Below are 27,696 nucleotides of genomic sequence, written 5' to 3'. Positions count from 1 at the left end.
TAAGGATCAGAATCAAATCACATTTATGATCACAACAGTGTTTGTGTGGGGAGAGTCCAAACCTGTCCAGTTGGGACCCCCTCCCTCCTTAGACCCTCGAACTGGCTCAGCACAAACTTCAAACATGCTTCTGGGAACCACTTTCTCTGCTGGGTTTTGTCATTTTCTCACATCCACCATCAGTGTGTGTGTTTGTGTTGGAGACTTTAGATCTGGCCCCCCTTCTACTGTCACATCCTGTGAATGAGACACTTTTTCATTTGAAAAAGTCCCTTTTAAAAACCACACCCTCCTACCTCTGATTAGATTTTCCACTGGTTGACATGTCTAATCACACCACCCTGGAATAATTCATGTCTTTGTAGCAAAGGAAACAAAATCAGATGATGGCTTAGAGAATGAAAATGATCAGTTAGTTGCAACCAAGCCAAAGAGCCACAGGATCCTGCAGAAAAGCTCCATATATTGAAGGTCTTGCTCTGAAGATGAGACACTGGTCACCAACACGTCTTCTAAACCACTTCACGTGCAGTATTTTATAGCCTAAATGATCGGTTTCTTGATCTCTGTGATGGTGCCTGAATCAGCTTCACATGAATTTTACTCCCTTTCCCCACAATGTAGAGCAAAGAGACACGATTAGTGGAAAAGATTAGTGCAATGAATATTATCACGTGCAATTCAGGCAAATTTAGATACACTCAAAGTGACTAAAGACAGTTACCGGAAAGCCTGGTCTTCCAGGAGGACCCTGAAAAAGTGGAGAAAATGGAGAAATTGGAACATCAAGGGAATATTGATTTGTGCCTTTTTTTGCCTGTGGAAGCTATCTCCACTGAACCAGGCTAAAATAAATGAAGCCCATGCTCTGCTCTGAGGACGAGCGTCAAGTCTTGTTTGATTCTCTGCATCATAGCTGTTCAGAGAATGAAAAGTTTCAACAACTCATGCAAAGGTTAGATTTTGGAGAGCATAGGCTACAAATCTGTTTATGCTAATGTTAACTGGCCTCATTCATCACGATTGCTGGACAAAAAGGTTGAACACAATTGTTTTCAATTCCATCCAGGAACGAAGGAAACCAAAGAAAAGGTTGAGGGTTATTTTAGGACTGAGTGAAACCAAGACAAAGCAGCACTTTGTCCAAGAGCCACTGTTAGAAAATGGATGGAATGCTAATTGGTAGGATGCCAAAATAGTGTGTGTGTGTTTGTGTGTGTGTGTGTGTGTGCGTGTGCGTGTGCGTGTGTGTGTGTGTTTAATTGATAACATGGCCTGCTAACCTGCTCTGAAGACATCGGTCAAAGATCGTTAAGCTACTAATGTCCAAAGGACAAAACCTTTGAGCGAGCACTTCCATGCTCACATTCAGATTTTTCAACGATATCGTTTTAGGAGATATTTCCAATTGAGCAGTGGACAGAGTTTACAGGGACCAACAGGACTTTTTGGCTTAGGACATCGACTGTCAACCACTTTACGTTCCCACGGCCAGTCAATCAATCAGTTTTTATTTATATAGCATCTTTTACAATCACAATGGTCTCTAGACCCTCTCCAGAATCCCAGGGCCGGACCCCCAACAAGCAACAGTGGCAGGAAAAACTCCCCTTTAACAGGAAGAAACCTGGAGCAGGACCAGGCTCATGTAGGGGGACCCTCCAGTCCTGATGGACCTGTGTGTGGAGCTGCCAGGAGCCTGTGCCCATAGCGGTTTCTGACCACACTGGACTTCCTGGACACGGGCTCATTTCATTGAGAGTTGACCGACCTTTGTAAAGAACATAACTTATCCTGTTTAGTAATAATACCAGAGGGCGGCGTTCCAAAAGTATATTGTTTGTGCCTTTTCTTGCCTGTGCGACTCAAGGATTGTTTATGTCGTCTCATAATACGGAGAGGGGGAGTCCCACCCTGTTTCTACTCATGGTCCGCTTTATTTGAGGGTGTGGTACGGCTAGAGACTGGTGCTAACGAGTGTGTCAATTGCACACGGATTGGGATGTGCAAACAAATGTGTTTGGATTCAGCCGCACTCACACTTTCAGTCATCAGAATTTTTTGTGCATACATATTTTCCTTGACATGTATTTCCACAGGTAGTTATCTTTAAAATACAAAAAATAAATGTTATTCAATGCATTTTATTGAAAGAAATCACAATTCATTTCTCTAAACCTCAGCCAGAATTCAATCTGATTGGCTGGTGCCCATGTGACACACATGTGGACATCAGCCCAGCACCAATAGTCCTGACCCTAACCCTGACCTCCAGGGTAGAATGGTTTACAAAACCATCAGCAAAAGCCTTGGCGAGAGGCTGAAAGGACTAAATGGGTCTGGGCTTCCACGCAGAAGCTGCCTCCTGGAGTGGAAGCTGATCATAAGAAAAGGAAGAGCAGCCTAAAACGACACAGTTTGGGCTTCCCGATGCTCTACATGTGAAGCTCCCTGGTTTCTCTCTTTGATCTGGGTTTTGTTTGCAGTACGGTGGGATTGTGGTCGCGGCTCATTGCTGCCCATTCAGCCACATGGTGCTATATTTAGACCAGTTCCATCCACTCTCCACCGGTTCATTGAGAACTCTATTGTGGTGACTTCTCAGCTCATTCTGTTCTTTTAAAAGACTCATGTTTGCCTGATTATTTCCCTGGTTCTTCTGTCTACCTCCAGTGTTCTTCTGTCCACAGCTGGACCACACCGCCTTAAGCCTTCCGTCTTCCCCAACCTCACCACCCAGTTTTTGGAATGGATTGTTTAATTTGTGGATTCCTGTTTTGGACCCGCTGTTTCACTTGGAGACTTTTTGGTGGCTGAGCTTCAGATTCAAACTGATAATCCTGCTTTGTCTACATGTCTGCATCCAGGGGTCCTGATTCTGCTAAACTTAAAACTAAAAGCCATTGGGACCTCAGTCATCCAGAAAACAGTCGGTAACACAAACTATTATGGACACACTGTCCATTATGGGCAGAGTCCCATAAGATGAGACATGTGGAAGTCAACAACAAAGTCCTTGCTCATATTCTTGTCAAACTCCTGCTACCACTAACTGAAGGGTTACTCCCTAACTCAAAGTGTGGCTTCCGACTATTCAACCACTAACGCGATGACTGGTCACCAACGAGAAGAAAACAATGTGGAACAAAGTCTCCTTCAGTACATGGCCTTCATAGACTTGACAAAGGCCTTTGATTGAGTCAAATCACAAATCACATCCATGTGATGTCACTGCATGACGCCCTGTCAGCCATTCTCAACCATGGAGTAAAGAGGAATGCCCTATTGCATATTTCAATGCAGCCAAACTCCACCTCAATGGCAGGTTTGCCTCAGGGAATTCCAATCCTCCAGATGACTGATGGCAGGCTCTTCAACCTTAACTGTTCATGATCTGCAAGTTCTCTTTAGGTTGGAGGTGATTTTGTTTCCATTTTGTTCATTGTCCATGTGCAGGTGCTCCACTCATCTACTTCCTGCCTTTGCTTTGTTCCTTCCATTTTCTCAATGCATCTGTAAACCACGGCCTCCAGGAGACATGAGGGTTGCAACACTAGAGAGCCTATTGATCCCCACTCATAATCACACCCATTCACACAAGACACTCATGTGCCTTCACACAGTAAGTAACCCCCCCCAACACACACATACCCACACACACACACACACACAAACACAAACATGCATGCCCATGTGTACACTCCCACACACAACTGGGTCACTGGGTCAATACGGTCTTAATTGGACATTTTTTGTGGGCAAGCCAGAGCAAGGACCCCCACACCCCACCAAGAGTCATGGGCAACCCAATAAAAGAAGACATTTTAAAACTTTTATCTTGTGCATTTATGACCCTGGGTGAGGATCCAAAGACAGAAGGTGTCAAAAATGCAGATGGTATTGATATTCACTCTGAGAACATAATCAATAGACCACTGTAACAATTAAAGTGTGATCGTTTCTTTATAAGTGAGCAAACCTAGGAGGGGGCGAACTGAATCATTTCTTGAGATCAAACCTCTTTTTGAGGACGACCCATCCGAACCAGCAACGCAGCCCTTTATCATAAACATTGTGTATAATAAAGCAACTGCGAGCAACAAAGTAGGATTACGATTGAAAAGGGGGCAGAAATTAGTTGTAACTGGTTGGAGTTCCCAGAACATTCAGGATACCCGAACCCATTCAGGACAGCAATTTCTATAAAGGAAATAAAGTATTTTACTGTACACGTCGTTCTGTTTTACCATTCGTGTAGTCAGTGGCTAATCTCTATGAATAAGACAGCTGCTGCACTCCAATTAATCATTAATTACACCACTTTTAGTGATGGGTTAGAGGAAGTGAAATAATCTCTTACAAGTGGGGCCAATTAACTGCAGTGGGACTGGATGGATAATTGGGGGGGGGGGGGGGATTTAAAGTTACTAAACAACAGATGTAAAGTGTACGAATAATTTGTGGAACGGAAGTGGATTAACGTGTTTGTGACTTTGGGCCCATTACGCTATCAGTACCGTATCCAAAGACACTGTTGATACCTGTAATTAGGGTGTTGCAAGAGTTCCCCTGCGGGTGCACCTTCTTTTCAATCCTGGGATTGTTTTTGGCTGGAATGACGTTTAATTTTCCATACAGCCGAGTAGTTACAGCTCTTTCTACCTCTGAACATGTCACTATACTACTGGGGACCTAAATGAGATGGTGTGTGTGTGGGGGGGGGCTGCAGGTCTATTAGCTACTAACCCTGCAGGGCACAAAGGTCGCCCACTGCCGGAAGAAGCCGTTGACTTGAATTACACCCTAACCATATAAAACATGTGGCTCCCATTTGGCAAAGTGGACTGGACTTTTGAGTGAATGGGAAAGGTAGGAGGGTGTGGGGGGGTGGGGGGGGGGGTACTGAGGAGCGGGACATATGGTCTCCCAAGCACCCCCCTCTGCACAATAAGAAGTGAGGTGGGGTTCAGTTTAGGGCTGATTTCTTCCATTTGCTGCAGTAGCTGAATTCCGCCTGTAACTTGAAACCACACAGCAGGACTACTGTGCAACCAGTGGAAAGTCAACTGTTTAAAATCATTGTTATTGATCGCAATATTTGCTCTGTCTATTGCAACTTTGTGTTTTCATGCATGTGTGTTTTTAACTAGTTATTGAATAGTTGAATTAGCGGAGCCAAAACATATTTCACACCATTTCTAATTCTATTAATTGGAGATGCAGAAGGTGTAGAGAGAGAGGAAACAAAGGAAAGCTACTTCATAGGCTGACCTCATGGAAATTAAATTATTTCCTACATTGAAACTGTTCCTCACATTTTCCAAGGAGGGAATTTTGGCAGAGAGCATTTGAAAGTTAGCATGACAGAAAAAACAAGACAGACTCAAAGTGGCCAGATGTGAAGGGAAGTATTCCTAAAGCTGAAGCTCTTATCAAGAACTGAACTATTACAAGGTCTTCAATCACAGATGGGAAACATATTTTAATGGGATAAAGTGCATTCAAGCACAGTGATGGAGATTATTTAGTGGATAAAAGGGATGCAGGTGAGTTAGTGCCATCAGCAAAGCCCTGCACACCCACTGCAGGCCAGTCCCCCACTCCTCTAGCTAGGGTTAGGGTTAGGTTAGGGTAGGGTAGGGCTAGGGTTAGGGTAGGGTAGGGTAGGGTTAGGGTTAGGGTAGGTAGGTTAGGGTGGTTAGGGTTAGGGTTAGGGTAGGTAGGGTTAGGGTAGGGTAGGGTTAGGGTTAGGGTTAGGGTAGGGTAGGGCTAGGGTTAGGGTTAGGGTAGGGTAGGGTTAGGGTTAGGGTAGGGTAGGGCTAGGGTTAGGGTTAGGGTTAGGGTAGGGTTAGGGTAGGGTAGGGTTAGGGTTAGGGTTAGGGTTAGGGTAGGGTAGGGCTAGGGTTAGGGTTAGGGTTAGGGTTAGGGTAGGGTTAGGGTTAAGGGTTAGGGTAGGGTTAGGGTTAGGGTAGGGTTAGGGTAGGGTTAGGGTAGGGTTAGGGTAGGGTTAGGGTTAGGGTTAGCATTAGGGTTAGGGCTAGGGTTAGGGTAGGGTTAGGGTAGGGGTTAGGGTAGGGTAGGGTTAGGGTATTCATACTAATATGAAGAATCATCTCTGAGCAGATTGATCGACTTTTGAGAAGATTGACACTTTATCGATTGGAAATAACTCAATAATCAGTTCATAAAAAGAGTTACACAATTTGTTGTGTACTCCTGCTCATTCTGAGATGTCTGTCTTCCGTTCTTGGAATTTGTGGGTTGCAACATCGTCAAAATTCATCAACCGGCTGAATTTCAGGTTTTGGTTTGTAGCCTCATAATCTTTGTCTGTTGAACGTCCAGGTTTTATATTTGATATTTCAGCAACACGTCCCCAAACGTGTTGAAATGATGCAATAATCTCTAGAAAAGTTGCGACTGGTTGTCCAAGCAGAGGTTGGTACAGTCAAATCCAAATCTTTGTGGAAAACCTCAGATATAAAACTAGAGCGCCCCGTGACTTCATTCATTCCTGCATGAACGAGCAGTGAGTCGTTAAAAGTGTCTCGTTAAAAGTCACTTTTAACAATCCAAATGTGGGCTAAGCTGACGTTCCAGTGAAAAACATAAATCATTCCTATTGTTGGGACAAATAGTAATGAGTCTGCTCATTTCACTTCTGTTGGCATGCTAAGATGAGCAGTAGCACCTGCTAGAGTGGAAAACTTCCATTTGAAATGATTAGGGTTAGGGTTAGGGTTAGGGTTAGGGTTAGGGTTAGGGTTACTCTTGGCCTCATTAGCTTAACGTGAGGGAGCTTCTGTTCTGAACCGCTGCGTCCTAAAGAGAGACCTATAACTGAGAAGGTCTGCTTGATGGGTGGCGTCCATGTGATGGTGGCATCCAGGCAACACAGAACATCCAGTTAACAGACTTCAAAAAGCAAAAATGAGCAGTCACTTTACCACACGCAGGTCAGAAAAATCCTCTGGTGTACTTACTGGAGGCCCTGGAAGACAAAAGAGAGAGAAGCCTTTAGCTTAGCATCAGTGCAAACATGTCTGAACATTCCACAACAGGAAATCTGTTCTCCTTTCAGTTTGAAAGTGTCCCACATGTGTCTGAAATGATGTGGTTAACCTCTCCCAAAGAAAGAAGGGGGCAGCCATTCTAACTTAGTGAAGCTCAACCCAGTATCACCAGTATCACCAGTATCGCTGCGGGTCACCAGCTGGGGCACTAATTCTTCTCACCACGTCCAGTTGATCTGATGATGATGATTCTTAGCAAACGAACCCACGGCCAATCAAAAATATCTTCCCCTTCTACTTGCACAAGCCCCCTGAAATGGCCAGAAATCAACTGACAACTTTAATGACTACTGACGAAGGAGAAAATGATGATAATGCATCAATCACAACAAGCCAAGGAAAACCACCGAGGATAAATCTCATCTACGTAAAGTCAAATCAAATCTCTCCTTCATCTTCTGAGCATTTGGTCTGAAGGTCCGTCTCAGCCCGTAAATCTGCTGCCGCTCATCTTCTTCATTTCATCCAGTCAATGAAAGGCATTTGGGAAAATGAAGAGAGAAAAGTTGTGCAATAAGAAAGAACTTTATCCTGCAAGCTTTAGCTAAAACTGGAGTTTAGCATGTCTGAGGGTTCGAGTCAAAGGTGCCGTAGGAACAGAGGCAGCAGGACAAGTGCGGATAAATCAAAGCTAAAGACGTCCAACATGGGGACAGTGCTTCAGTCCTGTTTGAGCCTATATAAAACCATAAACATGAGGTGGACTAGCACATGCTAGCTTAGGCACCGTCCAGACATTATTTAAACAGTATTTTTGGAGAATGTCTCATCACCAAGCCCTGCAGTCACATACATGCAACCCTAGTTTTTATTCATGGCTCTAAGTTTATTCCACACAGATGGGATTGGATAGTAGCAGAGACTAGAACACGAGAGAACAGAGCGAATATTGCTTGTCCTCAACAGAAAACAGAAATAAATGAGACACTTTAAACAAGTGAGAGGGTCCTGTGATGGCAATGGCAGCTTCTTTCTTTAGATCTGCCTCTTTTTCTTTTTAATGACTGAATCAAAGCTCTTACTGGAAATCTATACTTTTGGAAACATTCTCAAAAATTGGACTTTTTGTGAAATTCTAATTTTCTTGAACAATAATTGACCGAAAAAAAGCAAACAAACGTAGGTGTCTGTTTTCTTGATAAAGCGCTGAGAAATGAGAAATTGCTAATGTTGCTGTGCTCGTTTTTAAGGGGAGGATTAACCCTAACCATAACTATAACCCCTTTATCCTATAGATCCATGTATCCTAGTGTGTCTCTATATATATTTCTATTTATATCTGTGACCTATGTGATCTATGTTTTAGTTCTCTTGACACTTTTGGTGCGACTTCATTCAGAACTAAAACACTGTAAACCCCCCCACCCCCCCACCCCCAAACACACCGACCCACACACTCTTCCCAGTACCGTCGCCTCAGTCACAGAAGGACTGTGCCAGACATTCCTGCAATAGTTATTCATTCCCAAACGGGTAACCCTTCTGCATGCACGTGTATGCAGAGATTCCTGTTGCATTCTGGGCCTGCTGTTACATCCTGTTGGCCGGGGCCGCCGGCTCCAGGGACACACATATTATAGAGCACCTTGAGCCAGAGACATTCTGGAAGGCAGCTTCAAATGTAGCGTATAAACTGGCACCCGAGGAATGGATACATGCAACGACAGCGCTGGACACAACATTTACAAAGTGTGTATTCATACACACACAGTCAACTTCCATTGAAGTTGTTGCACCGCTTTGAGGTCACGGCTGAATCTTCTCCTGCCTTTAATACTGTATCTATTGCTAACACCTGTTGTTCCTGCTTATGTAAGGACACCGAGTAGATGTGGCCAGAAATGTGATCTAATGTTGCATGCCATCGTGCAAAGCCATGGCTGCGCTTCCCTTCCTGCTCACACAAACAAAGGATTGATTTTACTCAAAGTATATTTACAGAATTATGCAACCAAAGCTGGAGACACCTCCAGTAACGTGCAATAAACCTGTAGGGGTATCATTTGGTCAGCTAACCAAGGTCGAAGCTTCCGCCCCAGAACTTGACCTTCAGCCCCCCTGTGGAAGGCAAGCCTATATTTGTTTACTTAGAATTGGCTCGCCTACCGACACAGGAATGAGGAACGATTCAACACGCTGTCGGAACATCAACATTAGAACCTTTACCGCTTTGTTATAAACTAATTCATATGAGCTCAGTTAAACCTCTTTGACTCCTGTAAACCAGGGTGGAAGCAGGTGGGTTGACCAGTTCAAGATCATCTCTTGAATGTATGCAGATCCAGGAATAAGCTGTGAAATTCCAGTTCTGAAAATACCCAGATCCAGACAACCCACCAGGGCATACTTCCCTAGTCCACATGTAGACACAGACAGCCAGCAGGGCACCTGTGTTCGGAGGCGTCTGCTGGTGGCACAAAAGAACACCTGAGGAAAGACCACCACAGTCCAGCCTGGACCCCAGAAAGTGACCACATTATGTCAGAAAACTGCATTAGTTAAAAGGAGAATTTCATAATTCAGGTTTGGTGTGTTTCTAAGATCAGATCAGAAGGATTACGTAAGTCTGTCATTGGGACTGCGTAAATAGCAAGAAAGAGCCAGATTAGACCAATAAGCATTCTGATGAACTGTGCAGATGGTGTCAGTGGCTTTGAGTCTTTTGGGCGTTGGTTTGAAGCCAAAGGTCAAAGGTTTCATCTGTGAGACACAACAGCAGCACAATGAAAGGCCTGTTTGCACCGTCAGCAGAGCATGTCGGCCGTCCTCAGTGGTCACGGAGCTCTGCGCACGACCCGGTTCGAGGCTGCATCAAATCACTTTTATACTTGACAGATTCTTCTGTTCAGATGTGCAACCAGTTGAGGGGATTTATTGAGGCTTGTGCATCAAAGGATGGAAGTATGTGAACTTTTGCCTTTCACCATCTCACAGGAGAAACACCCCCAAGTCTTTTGAGATATGGAAAAGGAGGTTTTTATTTCACGTTTTATGCCTCCTCACCAAATATGTGTGGAAATATTTGCACGTGAAAGGCTTCAATTTCCAAAATAAAATCATGGATAGAAAATAAAAAAATATTCCCTCAAAAAGAAAAGTGAAACAAACAGCTGAAAAACGCAGGACTAACCAATAAAATACTACGGTAAATGTTGCAGACAGAAACTTGATTGATTCCCTTTTTGCCCCTCTCGTGTGAACGCAGACAGCAGGGAAAAGCTTTCCAAACGTCCAGGATTGGACTCTTGCCCCTCTCTGGATATTCTTACTGAGACCTCACATCATTGAAAGCTGCTTAACTCTGCCGTGTTATTAAATGTGAAGAAAAAGAGAAGATGAATGCTGGTTATTAGCCAGCAGTTATTTTAGGGAATCTTATTACTCTACGTAAAAGATGTCTGTGTAGCTTCTCAATCATCCAGGTCATCCTTGTCCAAGGTAGTTTTCTCTGTCAACTGGATGGTTTTTCTTCTTTTGACGTTTCGCCTTCTAACCCCAGCAAAGAAGAGGAGGAGAGAGACAAACACCACCCTAACCCCATCTGTCTGGGTCTCTGAGAAGTTTAGGAGGATCCTCCAGAACCACGACATACCGCTTCAGTTCAAACCCAGCAACACTCTCAGACAGAGGCTGGTCCACCCGAAGGACAAGACACCAAGACCCAAACACTGTAATGTTGTTTATGCTGTACAGCACCAGGAGGAACGTGAGGAACATTGGGGAAACCAAACAACCTCTCCACAGAAGAATGGCAACACAGACGTGCCACCTCTTCAGGTCAGGACTCAGCAGTCCACCTACACCTAAAGGAGAGCGGTCATTCCTTCGAGGACAGCCCAGTACGGATACTGGCCAGAGAAGACCGCTGGTCTGAGAGGGGGGTCAAGGAAGCTATCCATGTTAAATTGGAAAAACCATCCTTAAACAGAGGTGGTGGCCTGAGGCACTTCCTGTCACCCACATACAATGCAGTCCTCCACTCCTTCCACCAGCAAACCAAAGGTTCACACCATTCCAGGAGACCCAGTGACCCACCGCCATGTGAGCCAGCAGACAAAAGGGAGACACCTCAACAGAAACTAGGTGAACGACCCGACCAACGACCCTGCTAACGACCCCGCCAACGACCCGACCAACAAACGCTCTGTCCCCAGCGAGACCCTAACTGAAGAAGCCTTCAGGATAGAAGGTGAAACGTCTTAAAAAGAGAAGAAATAAAGTCCAGTTGACAAAGAAAAGTACCTTGGATATCTCCAAAAGAGTAGTATATTTTCAGTATTTCATCTATATTGAGAAGCCAGATTGAATCATTTAGCAGCTTCTTAGACTTTGATAAGTGACTTGTCATTGTGCAGAAACCAAATGTGTAACATTACATCTGAGGTGTGGGTAGAAGAAACTGTCTTTACATCCAGGGAAAGTTAACGAGATCTGATCCTTCACTCTATCTGAAAAAGGGGCCTGCTTGTATTGAATCTCCATTCTTCTCATTCCAGCTATCTGAAAATGAATCAACTGTGATTGTTTCTTCCCTCTCAGAAATAAATAGTCTCGTAAAGAAAAGTAAATACTGGCTGGCCCACAAAAAGTCAGGGATTAAATAATTACACAACAAATGAAAACAATGAGAGAATTGTGTCTTGTTGGAGACGTCGGCATGAACCTCACGTTGTTCCCGAGAAGAGGCTGTTTATTAAGATGCTCTGTTCCACGGCAGTGGTGACGGACCACAGGCCCCCTCATGCAGATCAAGGCCACGAGGACCGCGGGAGAGGGGGCACATCAAGCTCATGGTGGTTTACTCTTTCCCTTCTGTCCTCACTGAATCCCACACCTAGGGTTAGGTTAGGTTAGGGTTAGGGTTAGGGTTAGGTTAGGGTTAGGGTTAGGTTAGGTTAGGGTTAGGTAGGGTTAGGGTTAGGTTAGGTTAGGGTTAGGTTAGGTTAGGGTTAGGTAGGGTTAGGTTAGGTTAGGTAGGGTTAGGGGGTTAGGTTAGGGTTAGAGGGTTAGGTTAGGTTAGGGTTAGGTAATGTTAGGGTTAGGTTAGGGTTAGGGTTATGGGGTTAGGTTAGGTTAGGGTTAGGTTAATGTTACCAAGCGCTTTATCTGACCACCTGGCTGGAGACAACAGCTGACAAGACATTTGCTGCTGGCAAATGCCTCCATGTTTAAAGGCAGACAGACAACATTCCACTCGATTTACATTTGTGGCTTTTTGATGATCAAATCTCCAGTGCTTAAAAGGCCACAGGTGACTCACACATTTTCTCTAGATGTTTTAGTTGGCAACACTTAAAGCAATAAAGTAACTTCTGAGGCTTCTGAAAAAGATAAATGCTTTTTGATGAGATAGTTTCCAGATGTATGCATTGTCTTTGATCCAAGCTTGACCATTCGTCCATGATAAAATGTCTGCAAGATCTAAACTGAATGCATTAAAAAAAATCATATCCCCAAAGTCACATTTGTTAATGTGTGTATGTAAGTAAAACAGGGGATGGCAGGACATTCAGCTCAAACAGCTCCCAGAACACACAACTATTAGTCGGTCCATCCCCAAGTCCAAACATGGAAACCCAGATGGAACAAATGCATCACAATAGCTGCTGTCCACAAGAAAACCCTAAAGCCAACAACAAATGCAAAACCCTGAAAGATCCTGAGGCGAGCCGGAGAGAACGGGACTCTTTAATTAACCTCCTGAGACCCTGTGAGGACACATCTGCTCACGCAGGAGGAAAATCAGGTCAAAGTCACTCCATTGTTTTCAAATGACACTGACAATAAAGTTCTGAAAATAAAGCTCAAGCAAGAGCAGCAGTGGATCAGGACGATTGATGCCATAAATGTGTAAAAATGAAGCTCCTCTTGAGCTCAACACTCTTCATTCAACCAGCTGTCGACAGTCCTGAAGACCCAAACAGCAAAAGTAGATGAAGACAACGAGCAGTGCAAGTGCAGAATACACACAGGTCATTAAGAAGATAATAATGTAACTTATTATGCAACACTGATATGATCTTTATTCATAAATGAGAGTATATCAGTACACGAGTCAATCAGCAGTTCTGATGAACACATCATCCAGGCGCCGGCCTCACTTCATCACAGGCCTGTCAACCCTAACCCAAACCCTAACCTTAACCCTAACCCAACCCTAACCCTAACCCTAACCCTAACCGAACCCTAACCCTAACCCTAACCCTAACCCTAAGCCAACCCTATCCCTAACCCTAACCCTGTCAACCCTAACACAAACCCTAACCCTAACCCTAAGCCAACCCTAACCCTGTCAACCCTAACCTTAACCCTAACCCTAACCCAACCCTAACCTTAACCCTTAACCTCTAACCCTAACCCAACCCTAACCCTAACCCAACCCTAACCCTGTCAACCCTAACCTTAACCCTAACCCAACCCTAACCTTAACCCTAACCCTTCTAAATGGATGACCCATAATAACTGGATAGCTGTATTAAAGGGAGTACATGAAGCAGCAGAGATACTGTAGCTGGAGCACAACATCTAGCACCACATGATGACTTCTTTTGAGTTTCCTCCATGACAGAGACAACATTATTCATCTAAAGGTTTCCTTTCTCAGATTGACCTTTTGATAGGGTAAAGACACTGTCTCATGTTATGACTGTTTCAAATCCCTCAGATGTTTTGATTGTTGCATTAAGAAAAAGGAATATAACCCAAATCCCAAAATCCATGAGGGACGGCAACAGAGGCACAAACCGGTGGAAGAGAGAATATGATCCCCACAAGGATTTGATTCTCCTTTGGTAGACTGAACGCATGACGATAGAGGTATAGAAGGAGCCAACTCACCCGAACCCTAACCCCTAACATTAACCCTAACCTTAACCCCTAACCCTAACCCCCAACCCCTAACTTTAACCCCTAACCATAACACCTAACCCTCTAACCCTAACCTCTAACCCCTAACTTTAACCCCTAACCTTAACCCCTAACCTTAACCCTTAACCATAACACCTAACCCTAACCCCTAACCTTAACCCCTAACCACTAACCCCTAACCCTAACGTCTAACCCTTAACCCCTAACCCCCAACCCCTAACCTTAACCCCTAACCATAACACCTAACCCTCTAACCCTCTAACCCTAACACCTAACCCTAACCTCTAACCCCTAACTTTAACCCCTAACCTCTAACCATAACACCTAACCCTAACCCCTAACTTTAACCCCTAACCCTAACCACTAACCCTAACTCTAAACCCTAACCCCTAACACCTAACCCCTAACCCCTAACCCTAACCTCTAACCCCTTACCCTAACCCCCAACCACTAACCCTAACTCTAACCTCTAACCCCTTACCCTAACCCCCAACCCCTAACCCTAAACACTAACCCCTAACCCCTAACCCCCAACCCCTATCCCTAACCACTAACGCTAACCCTAACCCCTAACCCCTAACCCTAAACCTAACCCCTAACCCTAACTCCTAACCCTAACCCCTAACCCTTCAAATAACAAGTTCCTCACATATCCAAAATGTGTAGAAGAGAATTGTGTAGAATTATCCTATTCTAAGTATTATACCTATTTTAAGTATACAGAGTTGAGTAGACATTGACTCCCTCTCCAAGATTCTGATCTGGTACTTGGTGGTAGCACTTGTACCAGCTAGTTTAGGGCTCCAAGATAGTCCTTTATTCATGTTGGTCTCAATTGCCCAGTGGCTTGATCGTGCAAATCATTTTGGACCAAAGCATCTGCAAAATGACTAAAATGTAAAGGTATACCGTCGACTTAAATTCTTCCACTTTGTCTTATTGGAATGCATTAAACATACATTCTTTACTGATCATATTGTAGGCAGAGAACAGGCCTAAACTACGAGATTTTAGTGGTCATTCTAATGCCAAGTTTAAGAATGAGGTACTGTAAGGATTCAAAGAGCCAACTAATTATTAAGGTGGATTTCCAGGCAGGGGAGCTGGCTCACTCTGCTACGAAGGCTATTAAAACAGAAGCTCAGACACAGGACAGGGAGGAGAAATTATGGAATAAAGTGGAGGTTAAGTCAATCATTTTACCATATGTTCTTTAGGAGTTTGGCACTTGTTCAGCTTCGTACTCACCACTAAACCTCGTGTTACATTGGAGCCCTAATAGCTTTCCATCTGTTAGATGAATAACAAAAGCAGAACCACCAAAAGAGACATTACAGATTTGGGGATGAATAGAGTCTAGCTACAATCAAAACTATACCAATGTGTAAAGATAAAAGAAATTATTTCTCTAAGAAATGATCGATGCGTGAGGAAACCCTCTGATCTGAACAGAACTTTATATAGTGAGAGGAAACCTGAGACATCCCTGGACCTTCACTGTGCATTTTATTAATAGTTGGACCCTGTTCACCAAAGTCCTCGAACTGTTTCTGTGGCTCCATGAAGCTGAAAGATGAGCCTGAGATTCAAAGTGAAGCCCACCTCATTTAGTCTGATGATGGGACCACAGAAAAGATCTGATTTCAACTTCTCTAAATACCCGGGCAAGAAACCACGCAGCCCACCCCCATAACCCTGCTTCCCAATCTGATCCCCTCCAACATCCCAGAAAGAGCAGCTCTCTGCACCCCAACAGCAAGGGTGGTGACTGACTGACTCATGACCTTGGACAAAACCTCTAGGATGTTTTCTTTGGAATCCCAAAGAGACTGACATATGTTTACCAATGCCATAAAAATAAGTCTACTTGAAAAATGGAACAAATAATACACCTACATTCCATTACTGATGGACCGAGTAATTACACATGAATAGCCTTGCCAAGCATTGCTCCAGATGAGTGAACTATGTTCTCTTCTCCTCTGTAGGTCCCCAGTTGTTCTGAGTATAATTGAAGACCATGCATTGAATTTATAACAACACGTTGTAGCATCTCTGTTCCTGCAATGCTAAACCAAATGCAACTTTAGCAATGCACCAACTATAGCACAGGCCAGATCCTCATGTCACAACTGTGTTTACACCGTCTCAGTTCCTGAATTAATGCCCTTAAATCACTTTATTCAGCTCAAACTATTGTTTAGGACAATTAATTCATTCACATTGATTTTATGAGGAAAAGTGTTCCTGCTGTGTTCTGTTAACCAACCCAGTAGTCCTCAATATCTGTCTTAAAAATGTCATATTTAAGTAAGAAAGAAAAGGTGGGAGGAGAGCAGCAAACCGGACCCCGGTGATGAAGAGCGCTGCCCTACTGCAGTTGGGACATTTAAGTGTTAGAGTTAAACCTGACCCACCAACACCAGTCGCCTTTAACCACGGCAAACTTTATGGGACTAAACAAAGAAATAGCCCGACTGCCAACATTTGGATCAGAAGGACATATGTTATGATGCTGGTCTCGGTCTGTTTGCTTGGGGTGTGGTGTTCTATTTTTCCACTAGGGGGTGTGGTTGACCCATCTCTCGTGTTGGCTGTCTCCTGTGGCTAATCGATGTGATTAGCAGGATTCTTTAGCAGCCAACACTAGCTGTCCAGCATCAGGTTGTTTCGCCTTTGCTAGTGGTAACCTGAGCCTCCTAGTTCACGCAGTTTTTGCCTAACCTGTTTTCCTTAGGTCACCACATCTTCCCTCGCTGACGAGCACCGTTTGCTTCGCACACCATTTCACCATCGCCCGCACGAGCGACATGCACACTTTCCTTCACTCACGTAACTAAAATGTAAAAAAGCATTTGCTCACTGTAAGTTGTCTCACCAGTCTGCCATCTTTGGTCCTGCCTTGAATTTTGGCTGCAAGTCATAACAGAACAATCTGACCAAAATGGACCCAGCAGACAGGGAGGCACTTCCTCAGGCAATGACCCCCCCAGGGTGCTTTGATTGGCCAACACAACAAGGTTCTCACTCAGGTTTGGAGTTCGCTCCAGGAACTCTGTCACCATCGCTGTCCTCCTTGGTGAGGCTGGGTCAGCCTCTGCCACCCAACTGGCCACTGTGTCACACCCTCCTTGACCAACTATTGAAGACCTCTTGCAGCTCCTTCTCAGCCAGGCCAGCGGGTCTGGTCGCCCTCTAAAGACCTTCCTCTCCAGGTAGAATCATCCAAAGTGGCTCCGCAGTTTATCAGACCTTTCGAGGTGGATTAGATTGTGAACCCATCGGCCCTCCCTCAAGGTGTGTCCAACATTCCATGTGTGTCTGCCGAAGCCAGTTTGGAGTCCGACCTGCTCCCGCCTTGTCGCCGTCCCGGTGTACCCCGTCTGGATTTTGGACGTCTGCCGATGAGAGCGCGGTATACAGTTCCTTAGTCGAATGGCAGGGGTATGGTCCCGAGGAGCAGTCGTGGGTTCCTGGGCATCACATCCCGGACAAAGATCTGGTGAGGGACTTTAACCGTGATCACCCAATAAGCCGGGTACGTCACCAGGAGGCAACCATTCAGGTGGTGGGGACTGTTATGATCCTGGTTTTGGTCCATGTGTTTGGAGTGTGGTGTTCTGTTTTTCCAAGAGGGGCGTGGTTGATCCAGCTCTTATGTTGGCTGCCTCCACACCTTCTGGCTAATTGATGTGATTAGCAGGCCTCTTAAGCATCCAACACCAGCTGTCCAGCATCAGATCGTTTACCAGTGGGAACCTGAGCGTTCCAAGACTCCAAGTTCTTGCAATTCAGTTTTTGACTAACCTTGCTGTTGTCTCTTTTCCTTAGGTCACCATGTTCACCATCACAAGCACGAGTGGCAGGCACACTTTCCTTCACCGTCGTAAATATCGTGTAAATAAATTGTTTGCTCACTCTAAGCTGTCTCACCTGTTTGCATTTTTGGGTCCCACCTTGAATTTTGGCTGCAAGTTTGAACAAAATAACCTCATTGACTGCACAACATGTTCCTCACCACAGGGACAAATGATGTTCTGTCAGAGCACGAAGCAGCTAATACAGCAGAAACAAAATAAAAATAAGTAAATAAGGGTCAATCCTGGAAGGGGGCAATCCTGATCCTTGTAGAAACCTTCAGGTTATTTCTCAATGGATTTTCTTGCACTCTCCCAAACCAACTATCCAAATAAATACGGTAGTAAGGGCTGATGAGGGATGACATGTCCAATGCAAAGACAAACAAAATGAAAAGCTCAATCACACTCTGGACTCAGATTTCGTCCAGAGTCGCCCCAAATGAGAAAAACAGGCATTGCCGCAGACGCTGCAGTTTGCCTCCAGTTTGGCAGAGTTGTGACTGACAGCACATTCCATTTTAGCCCCACTGAGATTTCCTCTCTGCTTTCATGTTCCTGAGCCTCCACTCAGCAGACATGGAACACGTCTGACAGCATCGCGAGGTTAAAAGGCTGAAAGTTCCTTGCGTTGTCCTTTCCTGAGAATTTGGAAGTTGACCGTGGGTGATATGTGACACCTCAGGCTGAGAATGTTGGACCACCACAAACGCCTCCTGCATGCAGGAGCCATTAATGACTTCGTTTGTGTTGGTCAAGTAGGAATGAATCAGGCATGTGTGTGGAGGGACGCATGTGTGTGGAGGGACACAGGCGCGTGGACGCAGGCGTGTGGAGGGACGCAGGCGTGTGGACGCAGGCGCGTGGAGGGACGTAGGCGCGTGGACGCAGGCGTGTGGAGGGACGCAGGCGTGTGGACGCAGGCGCGTGGACGCAGGCGCGTGGACGCAGGCGCGTGGACGCAGGCGTGTGGAGGGACGCAGGCGCGTGGACGCAGGCGCGTGGATGTAGGCGTGTGGAGGGACGCATGTGTGTGGAGGGACGCAGGCGCGTGGACGCAGGCGCGTGGACGCAGGCGCGTGGACGCAGGCGTGTGGAGGGACGTAGGCGCGTGGACGCAGGCGTGTGGAGGGACGCAGGCGCGTGGACGCAGGCGTGTGGAGGGACGCAGGCGCGTGGACGCAGGCGTGTGGATGCAGGCGTGTGGAGGGACGCATGTGTGTGGAGGGACGCAGGCGCGTGGACGCAGGCGCGTGGACACAGGCGCGTGGACGCAGGCGTGTGGATGGACGCAGGCGCGTGGACGCAGGCGCGTGGATGCAGGCGTGTGGAGGGACGGAGGCGCGTGGACGCAGGCGCGTGGATGCAGGCGTGTGGAGGGACGGAGGCGCGTGGATGCAGGCGTGTGGACACAGGCGTGTGGATGGACGCAGGCGCGTGGATGCAGGCGTGTGGACACAGGCGTGTGGATGGACGCAGGCGCGTGGACGTAGGCGTGTGGTTGCAGGCGTGTGGAGGGACGGAGGCGCGTGGACGCAGGCGCGTGGATGCAGGCGTGTGGAGGGACGGAGGAGTGTGGACGCAGGCGTGTGGAGGGACGCAGGTGCGTCTGTCATGTCACTGTCAAAGCTTCTGACATTTGATCTTGACAGCAAGAGCAGCCACAGTTTAGATAGAAATGATAAAAACTTAGAATATGACATATCCATGTCACCATGTCCTAATGAGTATAAGAGGGTCAACCGTGCAAAACACAGTTGACCTTATTTAAACCCTAACCCTCTAACCCGAACCCTGACCCTAACCCTAACTCAAAGGCTAACCCTCTAACCCTAACCCTAACTCAAAGGCTAACCCTCTAACCCTAACCCTCTAACCCTAACCCTAACTCAAAGCCTAACCCTAACCCTATAACCCTAACCCTATAACCCTAACCCTCGAAGCCTAACCCTCGAACCCTAACCCTAACCCACTAACCCTCTAACCCTAACCCTCTAACCCTAACCCTAACTCAAAGCCTAACCCTCTAACCCTAACCCTCTAACCCTAACCCTCTAACCCTAACCCTAACTCAAAGCCTAACCCTCTAACCCTAACCCTAACTCAAAGGCTAACCCTCTAACCCTAACCCTCTAACCCTAACTCAAAGCCTAACCCTAACTCAAAGCCTAACCCTAACCCTAACCCTCTAACCCTAACTCAAAGCCTAACTCTAACTCAAAGCCAAACACCCTAACCCTAACCCTCTAACCCTAACTCAAAGCCTAACCCTAACTCAAAGCCAAACCCTCTAACCCCAACCCTCTAACCTTAACTCAAAGCCAAACCCTCTAACCCTAACCCTCTAACCCTAACTCAAAGCCTAACCCTAACTCAAAGCCAAACCCTCTAACCCTAACCCTCTAACCCTAACTCAAAGCCTAACCCTAACTCAAAGCCAAACCCTCTAACCCTAACCCTCTTACCCTAACCCTAACTCAAAGGCTAACCCTCTAACCCTAACTCAAAGGCTAGGTTAGGGTTACTCTTCCTACATAAAGATCATCAATCCTTTGGTGTGGAATGACAAAAGGTGCCCGCTCTAACATTTATACTTCCTCCTATGGTTGATATTATTAGCAATCTGATGCTACTGATACAGTAGCATCAGGAGAAAATTAAAATACTGTCTAACAAAAAAATGATCCCACTGTTTGTTAACATGTTAACTTGTTTAACAGTTAACTTACTACAACCCATAGTTGTATTTTTTAAGGACTATGTTATAGTTGATAGCTTATTTGCATGCATTTAGCAACATTTTAGCTACTGTAGGATGGACTGCATACACAAAAGAGGGCTATGTTTACAGCTGCTAGTTACCTTCGCCCCCCCCGGGTTAGGTAATGGTCTACTTAGCGACAACAGGGTCCCTAAGTGTGAACACTCGTGTGTCGGGCCATCACGATGACTCTAAAAGTCGTATAGTGTTAACAAAAAGATTCTCCTGGCACGGAATCTAAACTTCATGCTGAATGAGCACTACAGTAAATTCAGAAGTAACAGAAAGTCACCAACAACTAACTATCAATGCTCATTACAGACAGGACGTAACATCTTTTATGACGTCTCCAACACAAAGACGAGAGTCTCTGAAGACGCAGGAGAGCCTGCAGGACCACAGATTCAGTGGACACCTGGAATCCACCACTGTGGGAAGCAGCATGGGGCATTGGCAACTCTCTCTGGATCAACACAAAAGAGGGGGAGCCAGCAAAGAGGGGGAGCGCTGTGTCACCTCTGCCTCCTCATCAGCTCCTCCAGGAGCACGTTTGTGTTGGGAACATCAAATGGCTGGTTAACGACTAGATGAGCAAAGCAACTGTCCCCGGACTCCCGTTCCCACACAGAACTGTCCTGGAACAGCTGGTGAAGCCATCCCACACAAACACATGGTGTCATCATCCACACACACACGCACACACACACACGCACGCACACACACACACACAGGAGGGGAGCAGCAACAGGCTGAAGAGTCATTAAAGCTCCACCTTCTAACCCAGAACAGAGTCAGTGTGGATGGAAAAGAAAAGGGCCAAAGTATTCTCCTAACTATTGACTACTGCTTTAAGCATCATGTTCCAAGGGTCTTTTTTTTAAATAATTAAAAACAATACACTAGTTAACAAGATGTAAATCTTCCTGTCAGATTCTCAAATATTTTGGGTCTCTCACCACTGGTCACACATTACCAGTACAAACAACCCATCAAGTGTTCTGTTCAAGGGGAACCTTAAGAACATTCTGCTTTCAGTCCGACAGAAATATTCCAGCTCAATATTCCAGCTCAATATTCCAGCTCAACTGGACCAGACGGACTTTAGACAGACGACCACTCTGAGAAGGTTCTGCCTTGATGGCCAGAACAAAGAGAGGATGGGATTGTGATTTCCACACGTCTCAGAGCAAAAGCTCTTGATGATTCCGTCCGATCAAGAGTGACGTTGCTGCATCTTGGTTCTGGTACTTTGGAGCAGGATTAGAAATTTACATGGAGCGTAATCATATGTTCTTAAAAACGTGGATTAAAACAAAAAAGGCCATGACTAAAATCAGCAGCTTTACAAATGATTATTTTAGTCGTTGCTTCAAATCATAATTAATTATAATTAAATAAGCAGTGAGTCGTGACCCCTGAACAGGTGATCGTTACCTGGTATTCCCAGAGCTTGGAAGTCCTGAGGAACCACTGGACTATCCCACTTTTATTGTGGAATAACCGGGCAAATGTTCGACTGTTACTTATCAAACTTGAATGGGTTATTTAGTTGAAATGTCCTAATGTTCTCCTCCATTCGTGGTTGGAGGCATTCATGTAACTATACTTTTGGTTAAATACGTTGGGTTCTTCCTGAATCTTGTGAAAAAGAGCCGAAATGCTCTCGCCCCCCTCTCAGGAATGACTCTTAACGTTCTGCTTTCTTGTTCACTCAGGCAGGTCTCTGTAAAATCCATCCAGCTACTGCTGCATTCTTCTCCTCACCTCAGAGACCTGACCTGCTAACGTCTTTACAAGACAACCAGAAGCTAAAGAGTAGCTCCTATGTGGGAGCGCAGCACCTCTTTGGGCTACTGACTGGAATTTAAGGCAGTCTGGCTCTACGACACGTTTACTGACCAGAAAAGAGATTTGACAATATTGTTGCTCGAGCGAAGCTGAGCAAGATCCTGACAGTAAAACGAAAAAAACTAGCAAGAGGAAGAGTTAGCATCATCAGTCACGGCTGTTTGTTTTCACAGAAACATAAAGTGAGGTCGAGAAAAGCTTTTCCTTCCTCTTTCTCATCCAAGAAAAACCTGGAGGTTGAGAAACTCCGATAACAGTGATGATGAAAAACACAGCAGGAGATCGTGGCAACGCAACGTGTCGACGTCTCATTGTGAGAAACTGTTGAAAAAACAAGAGTTCCAATAATATCTTGACCTGAAGCAAATCTAGAATGAGCGCTGATGGTCGAGTTGAAGAAGTCACATGCTGGAAAAACAGCTTTCATATTCTGACGGTATTTTGGAACCTTTTATGATTGATGACATTTTAGCACAACTTCTGACATCAGTTAGCGTTCAGTGAACATGTGTCATAGATTCACAGTCGGCATCGAATCTTTACGCCTATACAGAAAAACATCCTCAAAGCTTTGTACATTTTGGGTTAGGGTTATTTATTAAATATAGTGTTCTTCATCTCTTTATTGTTTTTCTTCTGGTCTTATTCCATCCCTCCCTGAGTAACGATGGCAGAAGTGCTCCAGCTGGCAGAGGTGCTATCATAGGGTAAAATACTCTTTTAAATTAGGATGAATGGGGCTTCCCCCACCTGTCCAGCATGTACCCCACCCCCTGAAGCTGGGGGTGGGGTACATGCTGGACAGGCTGCAGCCCCCCTGTGAGCCTGGAAGGCAAAGCAGCTAGAAGCTGTTTGGATGGACCCTCACCACGTTGCTAGATATATCTCCTTATATCATAGATATCGACTAGGTTGGAAACTAGATGTGATATTTCAAATACAAATTATCAAAGTGTTGATGGTGGCAGCTAAGTCTACTGGGAACTAGGCCGAGAAGCAGAGGGTTCTTGGTTCCAGCCCCAGGGCAGACATGGAAGGTGTTCTAGTAGTAGAGGAGGTGCCAGAACACCTTCAGAGCACTGCCTAGGTACCCTTGAGCAAGGTACCAAACCCACAAATGCTCATAAAGGGCCCTGCCATGAACTAGTGACCAGCTCATTGGAGGGTCCTATGTGAGCATTTGGAGGTTTGCTGCCTTGCTCAAGGGTACCTCAGCGCTGCTCTGAAGGTGTTGTGGAACCTCCTGCTACTGCCATGTTTCTAGAAGGAGGCTTTAACCAAGAACCCTCCAATTCTTAAGCCAGCAGACTGAGCTGCGGCCTCAATTACCAATGAATTATTTCTACCCTCAATTTAGTTCAACTTTACTTATATTACAAGTCAATTGCAATCAAAATTGTCTGTAGGCTTTTTACATAAATCCAGAGCCTGACACCCCCCCCCCCCCCCCCCAACAAGCAGCAGTGGCCAGAATAACTCCTTTTTAACTGGAAGAAACACGGCGCCGGACCAGGTTAACAGTAAATGGAACAACCCTTCAGGGATGAACAAAAGTGACTGACAATCTTCAATACCATCTGTCTTGGAGATGGTCCAGACCTTCATAGCTGATACCAGGCAGCTCTGCGTTGCCCCATCAGAGAAACAATTAGAAGCTTTGCTTGTTAAAAGCTGCAGTTGCTGCCAGTGACTCTGAACACATCACCACATGAAGAGGCCCCAGCAGCCCTCTGGTTTCTGGCTTCATATGAAAAGTCCATTGAGCGTGAGGCCAAATGGACTCAGCTCAGCCTTGAGGCTGATCAGACAAATGAGAGCCGTATGTCCAGCCTAAAAGGTAAACCATCCGTGGGTGAGGCCCTTCATGTGGCCATCTGGGAAAGTCATTGGAAATGCTATCGTAAAAGCTCTCTGCACCCATGTGACCATTCCAATACGACATTTAGGACTTCAGCTTCTACACTGAGAACATGAAAATTATCACGCTGAATTCAATGTGTTGAAAAAGAAATTGAGCCAAAATAATGAAAGTCTAAACTTGATGGTACTGTTTAAGGCTGACAATGAGTACACAACTTAACAAAATCATAGTCAAAATTGCTGCCTGCTGCTTCATTGTTGGAGGCAGGAGAAACATGGATCTAAAGCACCTTCAGGATCTAAAGCACCTTCAGGGTCTAAAGCACCTTCAGGATCTAAAGCACCTTCAGGGTCTAAAGCACCTTCGGGATCTAAAGCACCTTCGGGATCTAAAGCACCTTCGGGATCTAAAGCACCTTCAGGATCTAAAGCACCTTCGGAATCTAAAGCACCTTCAGGATCTAAAGCACCTTCGGGATCTAAAGCACCTTCGGGATCTAAAGCACCTTCAGAATCTAAAGCGCCTTCAGGATCTAAAGCACCTTCAGGATCTAAAGCACCTTCAGGATCTAAAGCACCTTCAGGATCTAAAGCACCTTCGGGATCTGAAGCACATTCAGGATCTAAAGCACCTTCGGGATCTAAAGCACCTTCGGGATCTAAAGCACCTTCGGGATCTGAAGCACATTCAGGATCTAAAGCGCCTTCAGGATCTAAAGCAGCACATTGAATCCATAAGTAAAGATCTTTTTCTCTCTTTTAGTGCTCATTGGTAGATTCAGGAGCTCCACACATGCTTTAACACAAGTGTGAGTCTGCAAAAAAGAACTTTTACCTGAGATCAAAATGTCTAACACCCTAATCCAACTTATTATTATCAAAGCCGTTAGCTTGAGTCTGTGCGTGTGTGTGTGTGTGTGCGTGTGTGTGTGTGTGCGTGTGCATGTGCAGCCTTCCACGTGCTTCTCATCACAACTGAACTCTAAAAGTGAAAGTGAAGGTGCTACTGCAGCCTTAATGCTCTGCACGCTCTCTGAGGCTGCAGAATGGAAGGAACCCAACTGATGGCGAAGCTCTGAAACGTGCTGTTGTTGGCAGACGGCCCCAGTCTGTTAGCGCTGGAGCAGAGGGGGCTCGAACCCTAACCCAAATGGTTCTGATACCCACAGGATGTCTGGAGCTAAGGAGCACAGGCCTCACACACCGTCTGCCATACTGGGAGCATGTGTGTGGCTGTGTGTGTGGGTGTGTGAGTGTGTGTGTGTGTGTGTGTGTGTGTGTGTGTGTGTGTGGCTGTGGCTGTGTGTGGCTGTGTGTGTGTGTGTGGCTGTGGCTGTGTGTGGCTGTGTGTGTGTGTGTGTGTGTGGCTGTGGCTGTGTGGCTCTGTGTGTGTGTGTGTGTGTGTGTGTGTGTGTGTGTGGCTGTGTGTGGCTGTGTGTGTGTGTGTGTGTGTGGCTGTGGCTGTGTGGCTCTGTGTGTGTGTGTGTGTGTGTGTGTGTGTGTGTGTGTGTGTGGCTGTGTGTGTGTGTGTGTGGCTGTGTGAGTGTGTGTGTGTGTGTGTGTGTGTGTGTGTGTGTGTGTGTGTGTGTGTGTGTGTGTGCACACCGGGGTCGTCGTTGGAGGTTTGTGGATAAAAAACTCTCTTGACAATTTCCACTGTAACAGTTTGGGCTGAGTGTTGCCTGTGAGCAGTAATGAGTGAATAATGAGCTCAATCAGCTCTGAGAGGTGCTGGCACATAGAAATCACCTCTGCCCTGTGAGAACGGCAGTATGGTCGGGGCTAGGGTTAGGGTTAGAACGGCAGTATGGTCGGGGCTTGTGGGTTAGGGTTAGAACGGCAGTATGGTCGGGGCTAGGGTTAGGGTCAGAACGGCAGTATTGTCGGGGCTAGGGTTAGGGTTAGAACGGCAGTATGGTCGGGGCTTGTGGGTTAGGGTTAGAACGGCAGTATGGTCGGGGCTTGTGGGTTAGGGTTAGAACGGCAATATTGTCGGGGCTAGGGTTAGGGTTAGAACGGCAGTATGGTCGGGGCTAGGGTTAGGGTCAGAACGGCAGTATGGTCGGGGCTAGGGTTAGGGTTAGAACGGCAGTATGGTCGGGGCTAGGGTTAGGGTCAGAACGGCAGTATGGTCGGGGCTAGGGTTAGGGTCAGAACGGCAGTATGGTCGGGGCTAGGGTTAGGGTCAGAACGGCAGTATGGTCGGGGCTAGGGTTAGGGTCAAACGGCAAGTATTGTCGGGCTAGGGTTAGGGTTAGGGTAACGGCAGTATGGTCGGGGCTTGTGGGTTAGGGTTAGAACGGCAGTATTGTCGGGGCTAGGGTTAGGGTTAGAACGGCAGTATTGTCGGGGCTTGTGGGTTAGGGTTAGAACGGCAGTATGGTCGGGGCTTGTGGGTTAGGGTTAGAACGGCAGTATTGTCGGGGCTAGGGTTAGGGTTAGAACGGCAGTATTGTCGGGGCTAGGGTTAGGGTTAGAACGGCAGTATGGTCGGGCTAGGGTTAGGGTCAGAACGGCAGTATGGTCGGGGCTAGGGTTAGGGTTAGAACGGCAGTATTGTCGGGGCTTGTGGGTTAGGGTTAGAACGGCAGTATTGTCGGGGCTAGGGTTAGGGTTAGAACGGCAGTATTGTCGGGGCTTGTGGGTTAGGGTAGAACGGCAGTATGGTCGGGGCTTGTGGGTTAGGGTTAGAACGGCAGTATTGTCGGGGCTAGGGTTAGGGTTAGAACGGCAGTAATGGTCGGGGCTAGGGTAGGGTTAGAACGGCAGTATGGTCGGGGCTTGTGGGTTAGGGTTAGAACGGCAGTATTGTCGGGGCTAGGGTTAGGGTTAGAACGGCAGTATTGTCGGGGCTTGTGGGTTAGGGTTAGAACGGCAGTATGGTCGGGGCTTGTGGGTTAGGGTTAGAACGGCAGTATGGTCGGGGCTTGTGGGTTAGGGTTAGAACGGCAGTATGGTCGGGGCTTGTGGGTTAGGGTTAGAACGGCAGTATGGTCGGGGCTTGTGGGTTAGGGTTAGAACGGCAGTATTGTCGGGGCTTGTGGGTTAGGGTTAGAACGGCAGTATGGTCGGGGCTTGTGGGTTAGGGTTAGAACGGCAGTATGGTCGGGGCTTGTGGGTTAGGGTTAGAACGGCAGTATGGTCGGGGCTAGGGTTAGGGTTAGAACGGCAGTATGGTCGGGGCTTGTGGGTTAGGGTTAGAACGGCAGTATTGTCGGGGCTAGGGTTAGGGTTAGAACGGCAGTATTGTCGGGGCTTGTGGGTTAGGGTTAGAACGGCAGTATGGTCGGGGCTTGTGGGTTAGGGTTAGAACGGCAGTATTGTCGGGGCTAGGGTTAGGGTTAGAACGGCAGTATTGTCGGGGCTTGTGGGTTAGGGTTAGAACGGCAGTATGGTCGGGGCTTGTGGGTTAGGGTTAGAACGGCAGTAT

General features: G+C 46.3%; 1 protein-coding gene across 1 annotated transcript in view; it reads right to left on the bottom strand.

The window, feature by feature from the left end:
* Positions 1 to 27,696, bottom strand: part of col13a1 (collagen, type XIII, alpha 1) — a 167,945-nt gene that overhangs the window by 123,900 nt on the left and 16,349 nt on the right. Inside the window, exons 3-4 of the mRNA XM_029831989.1 lie at positions 6,984 to 6,991; positions 725 to 751 (exon numbers count right to left, since the gene is read on the bottom strand). The gene's annotated coding sequence lies outside the window, so the exon portion shown is untranslated. The remainder of the gene's footprint in view (positions 1 to 724; positions 752 to 6,983; positions 6,992 to 27,696) is intronic.

Source organism: Takifugu rubripes, unplaced genomic scaffold, assembly GCF_901000725.2.
Source record: "Takifugu rubripes unplaced genomic scaffold, fTakRub1.2, whole genome shotgun sequence".
Lineage (NCBI taxonomy): Eukaryota > Metazoa > Chordata > Actinopteri > Tetraodontiformes > Tetraodontidae > Takifugu > Takifugu rubripes.
The sequence above is the reverse complement of the archived record's forward strand: the minus strand, read 5'-3'. Positions and strand labels throughout refer to the sequence as shown.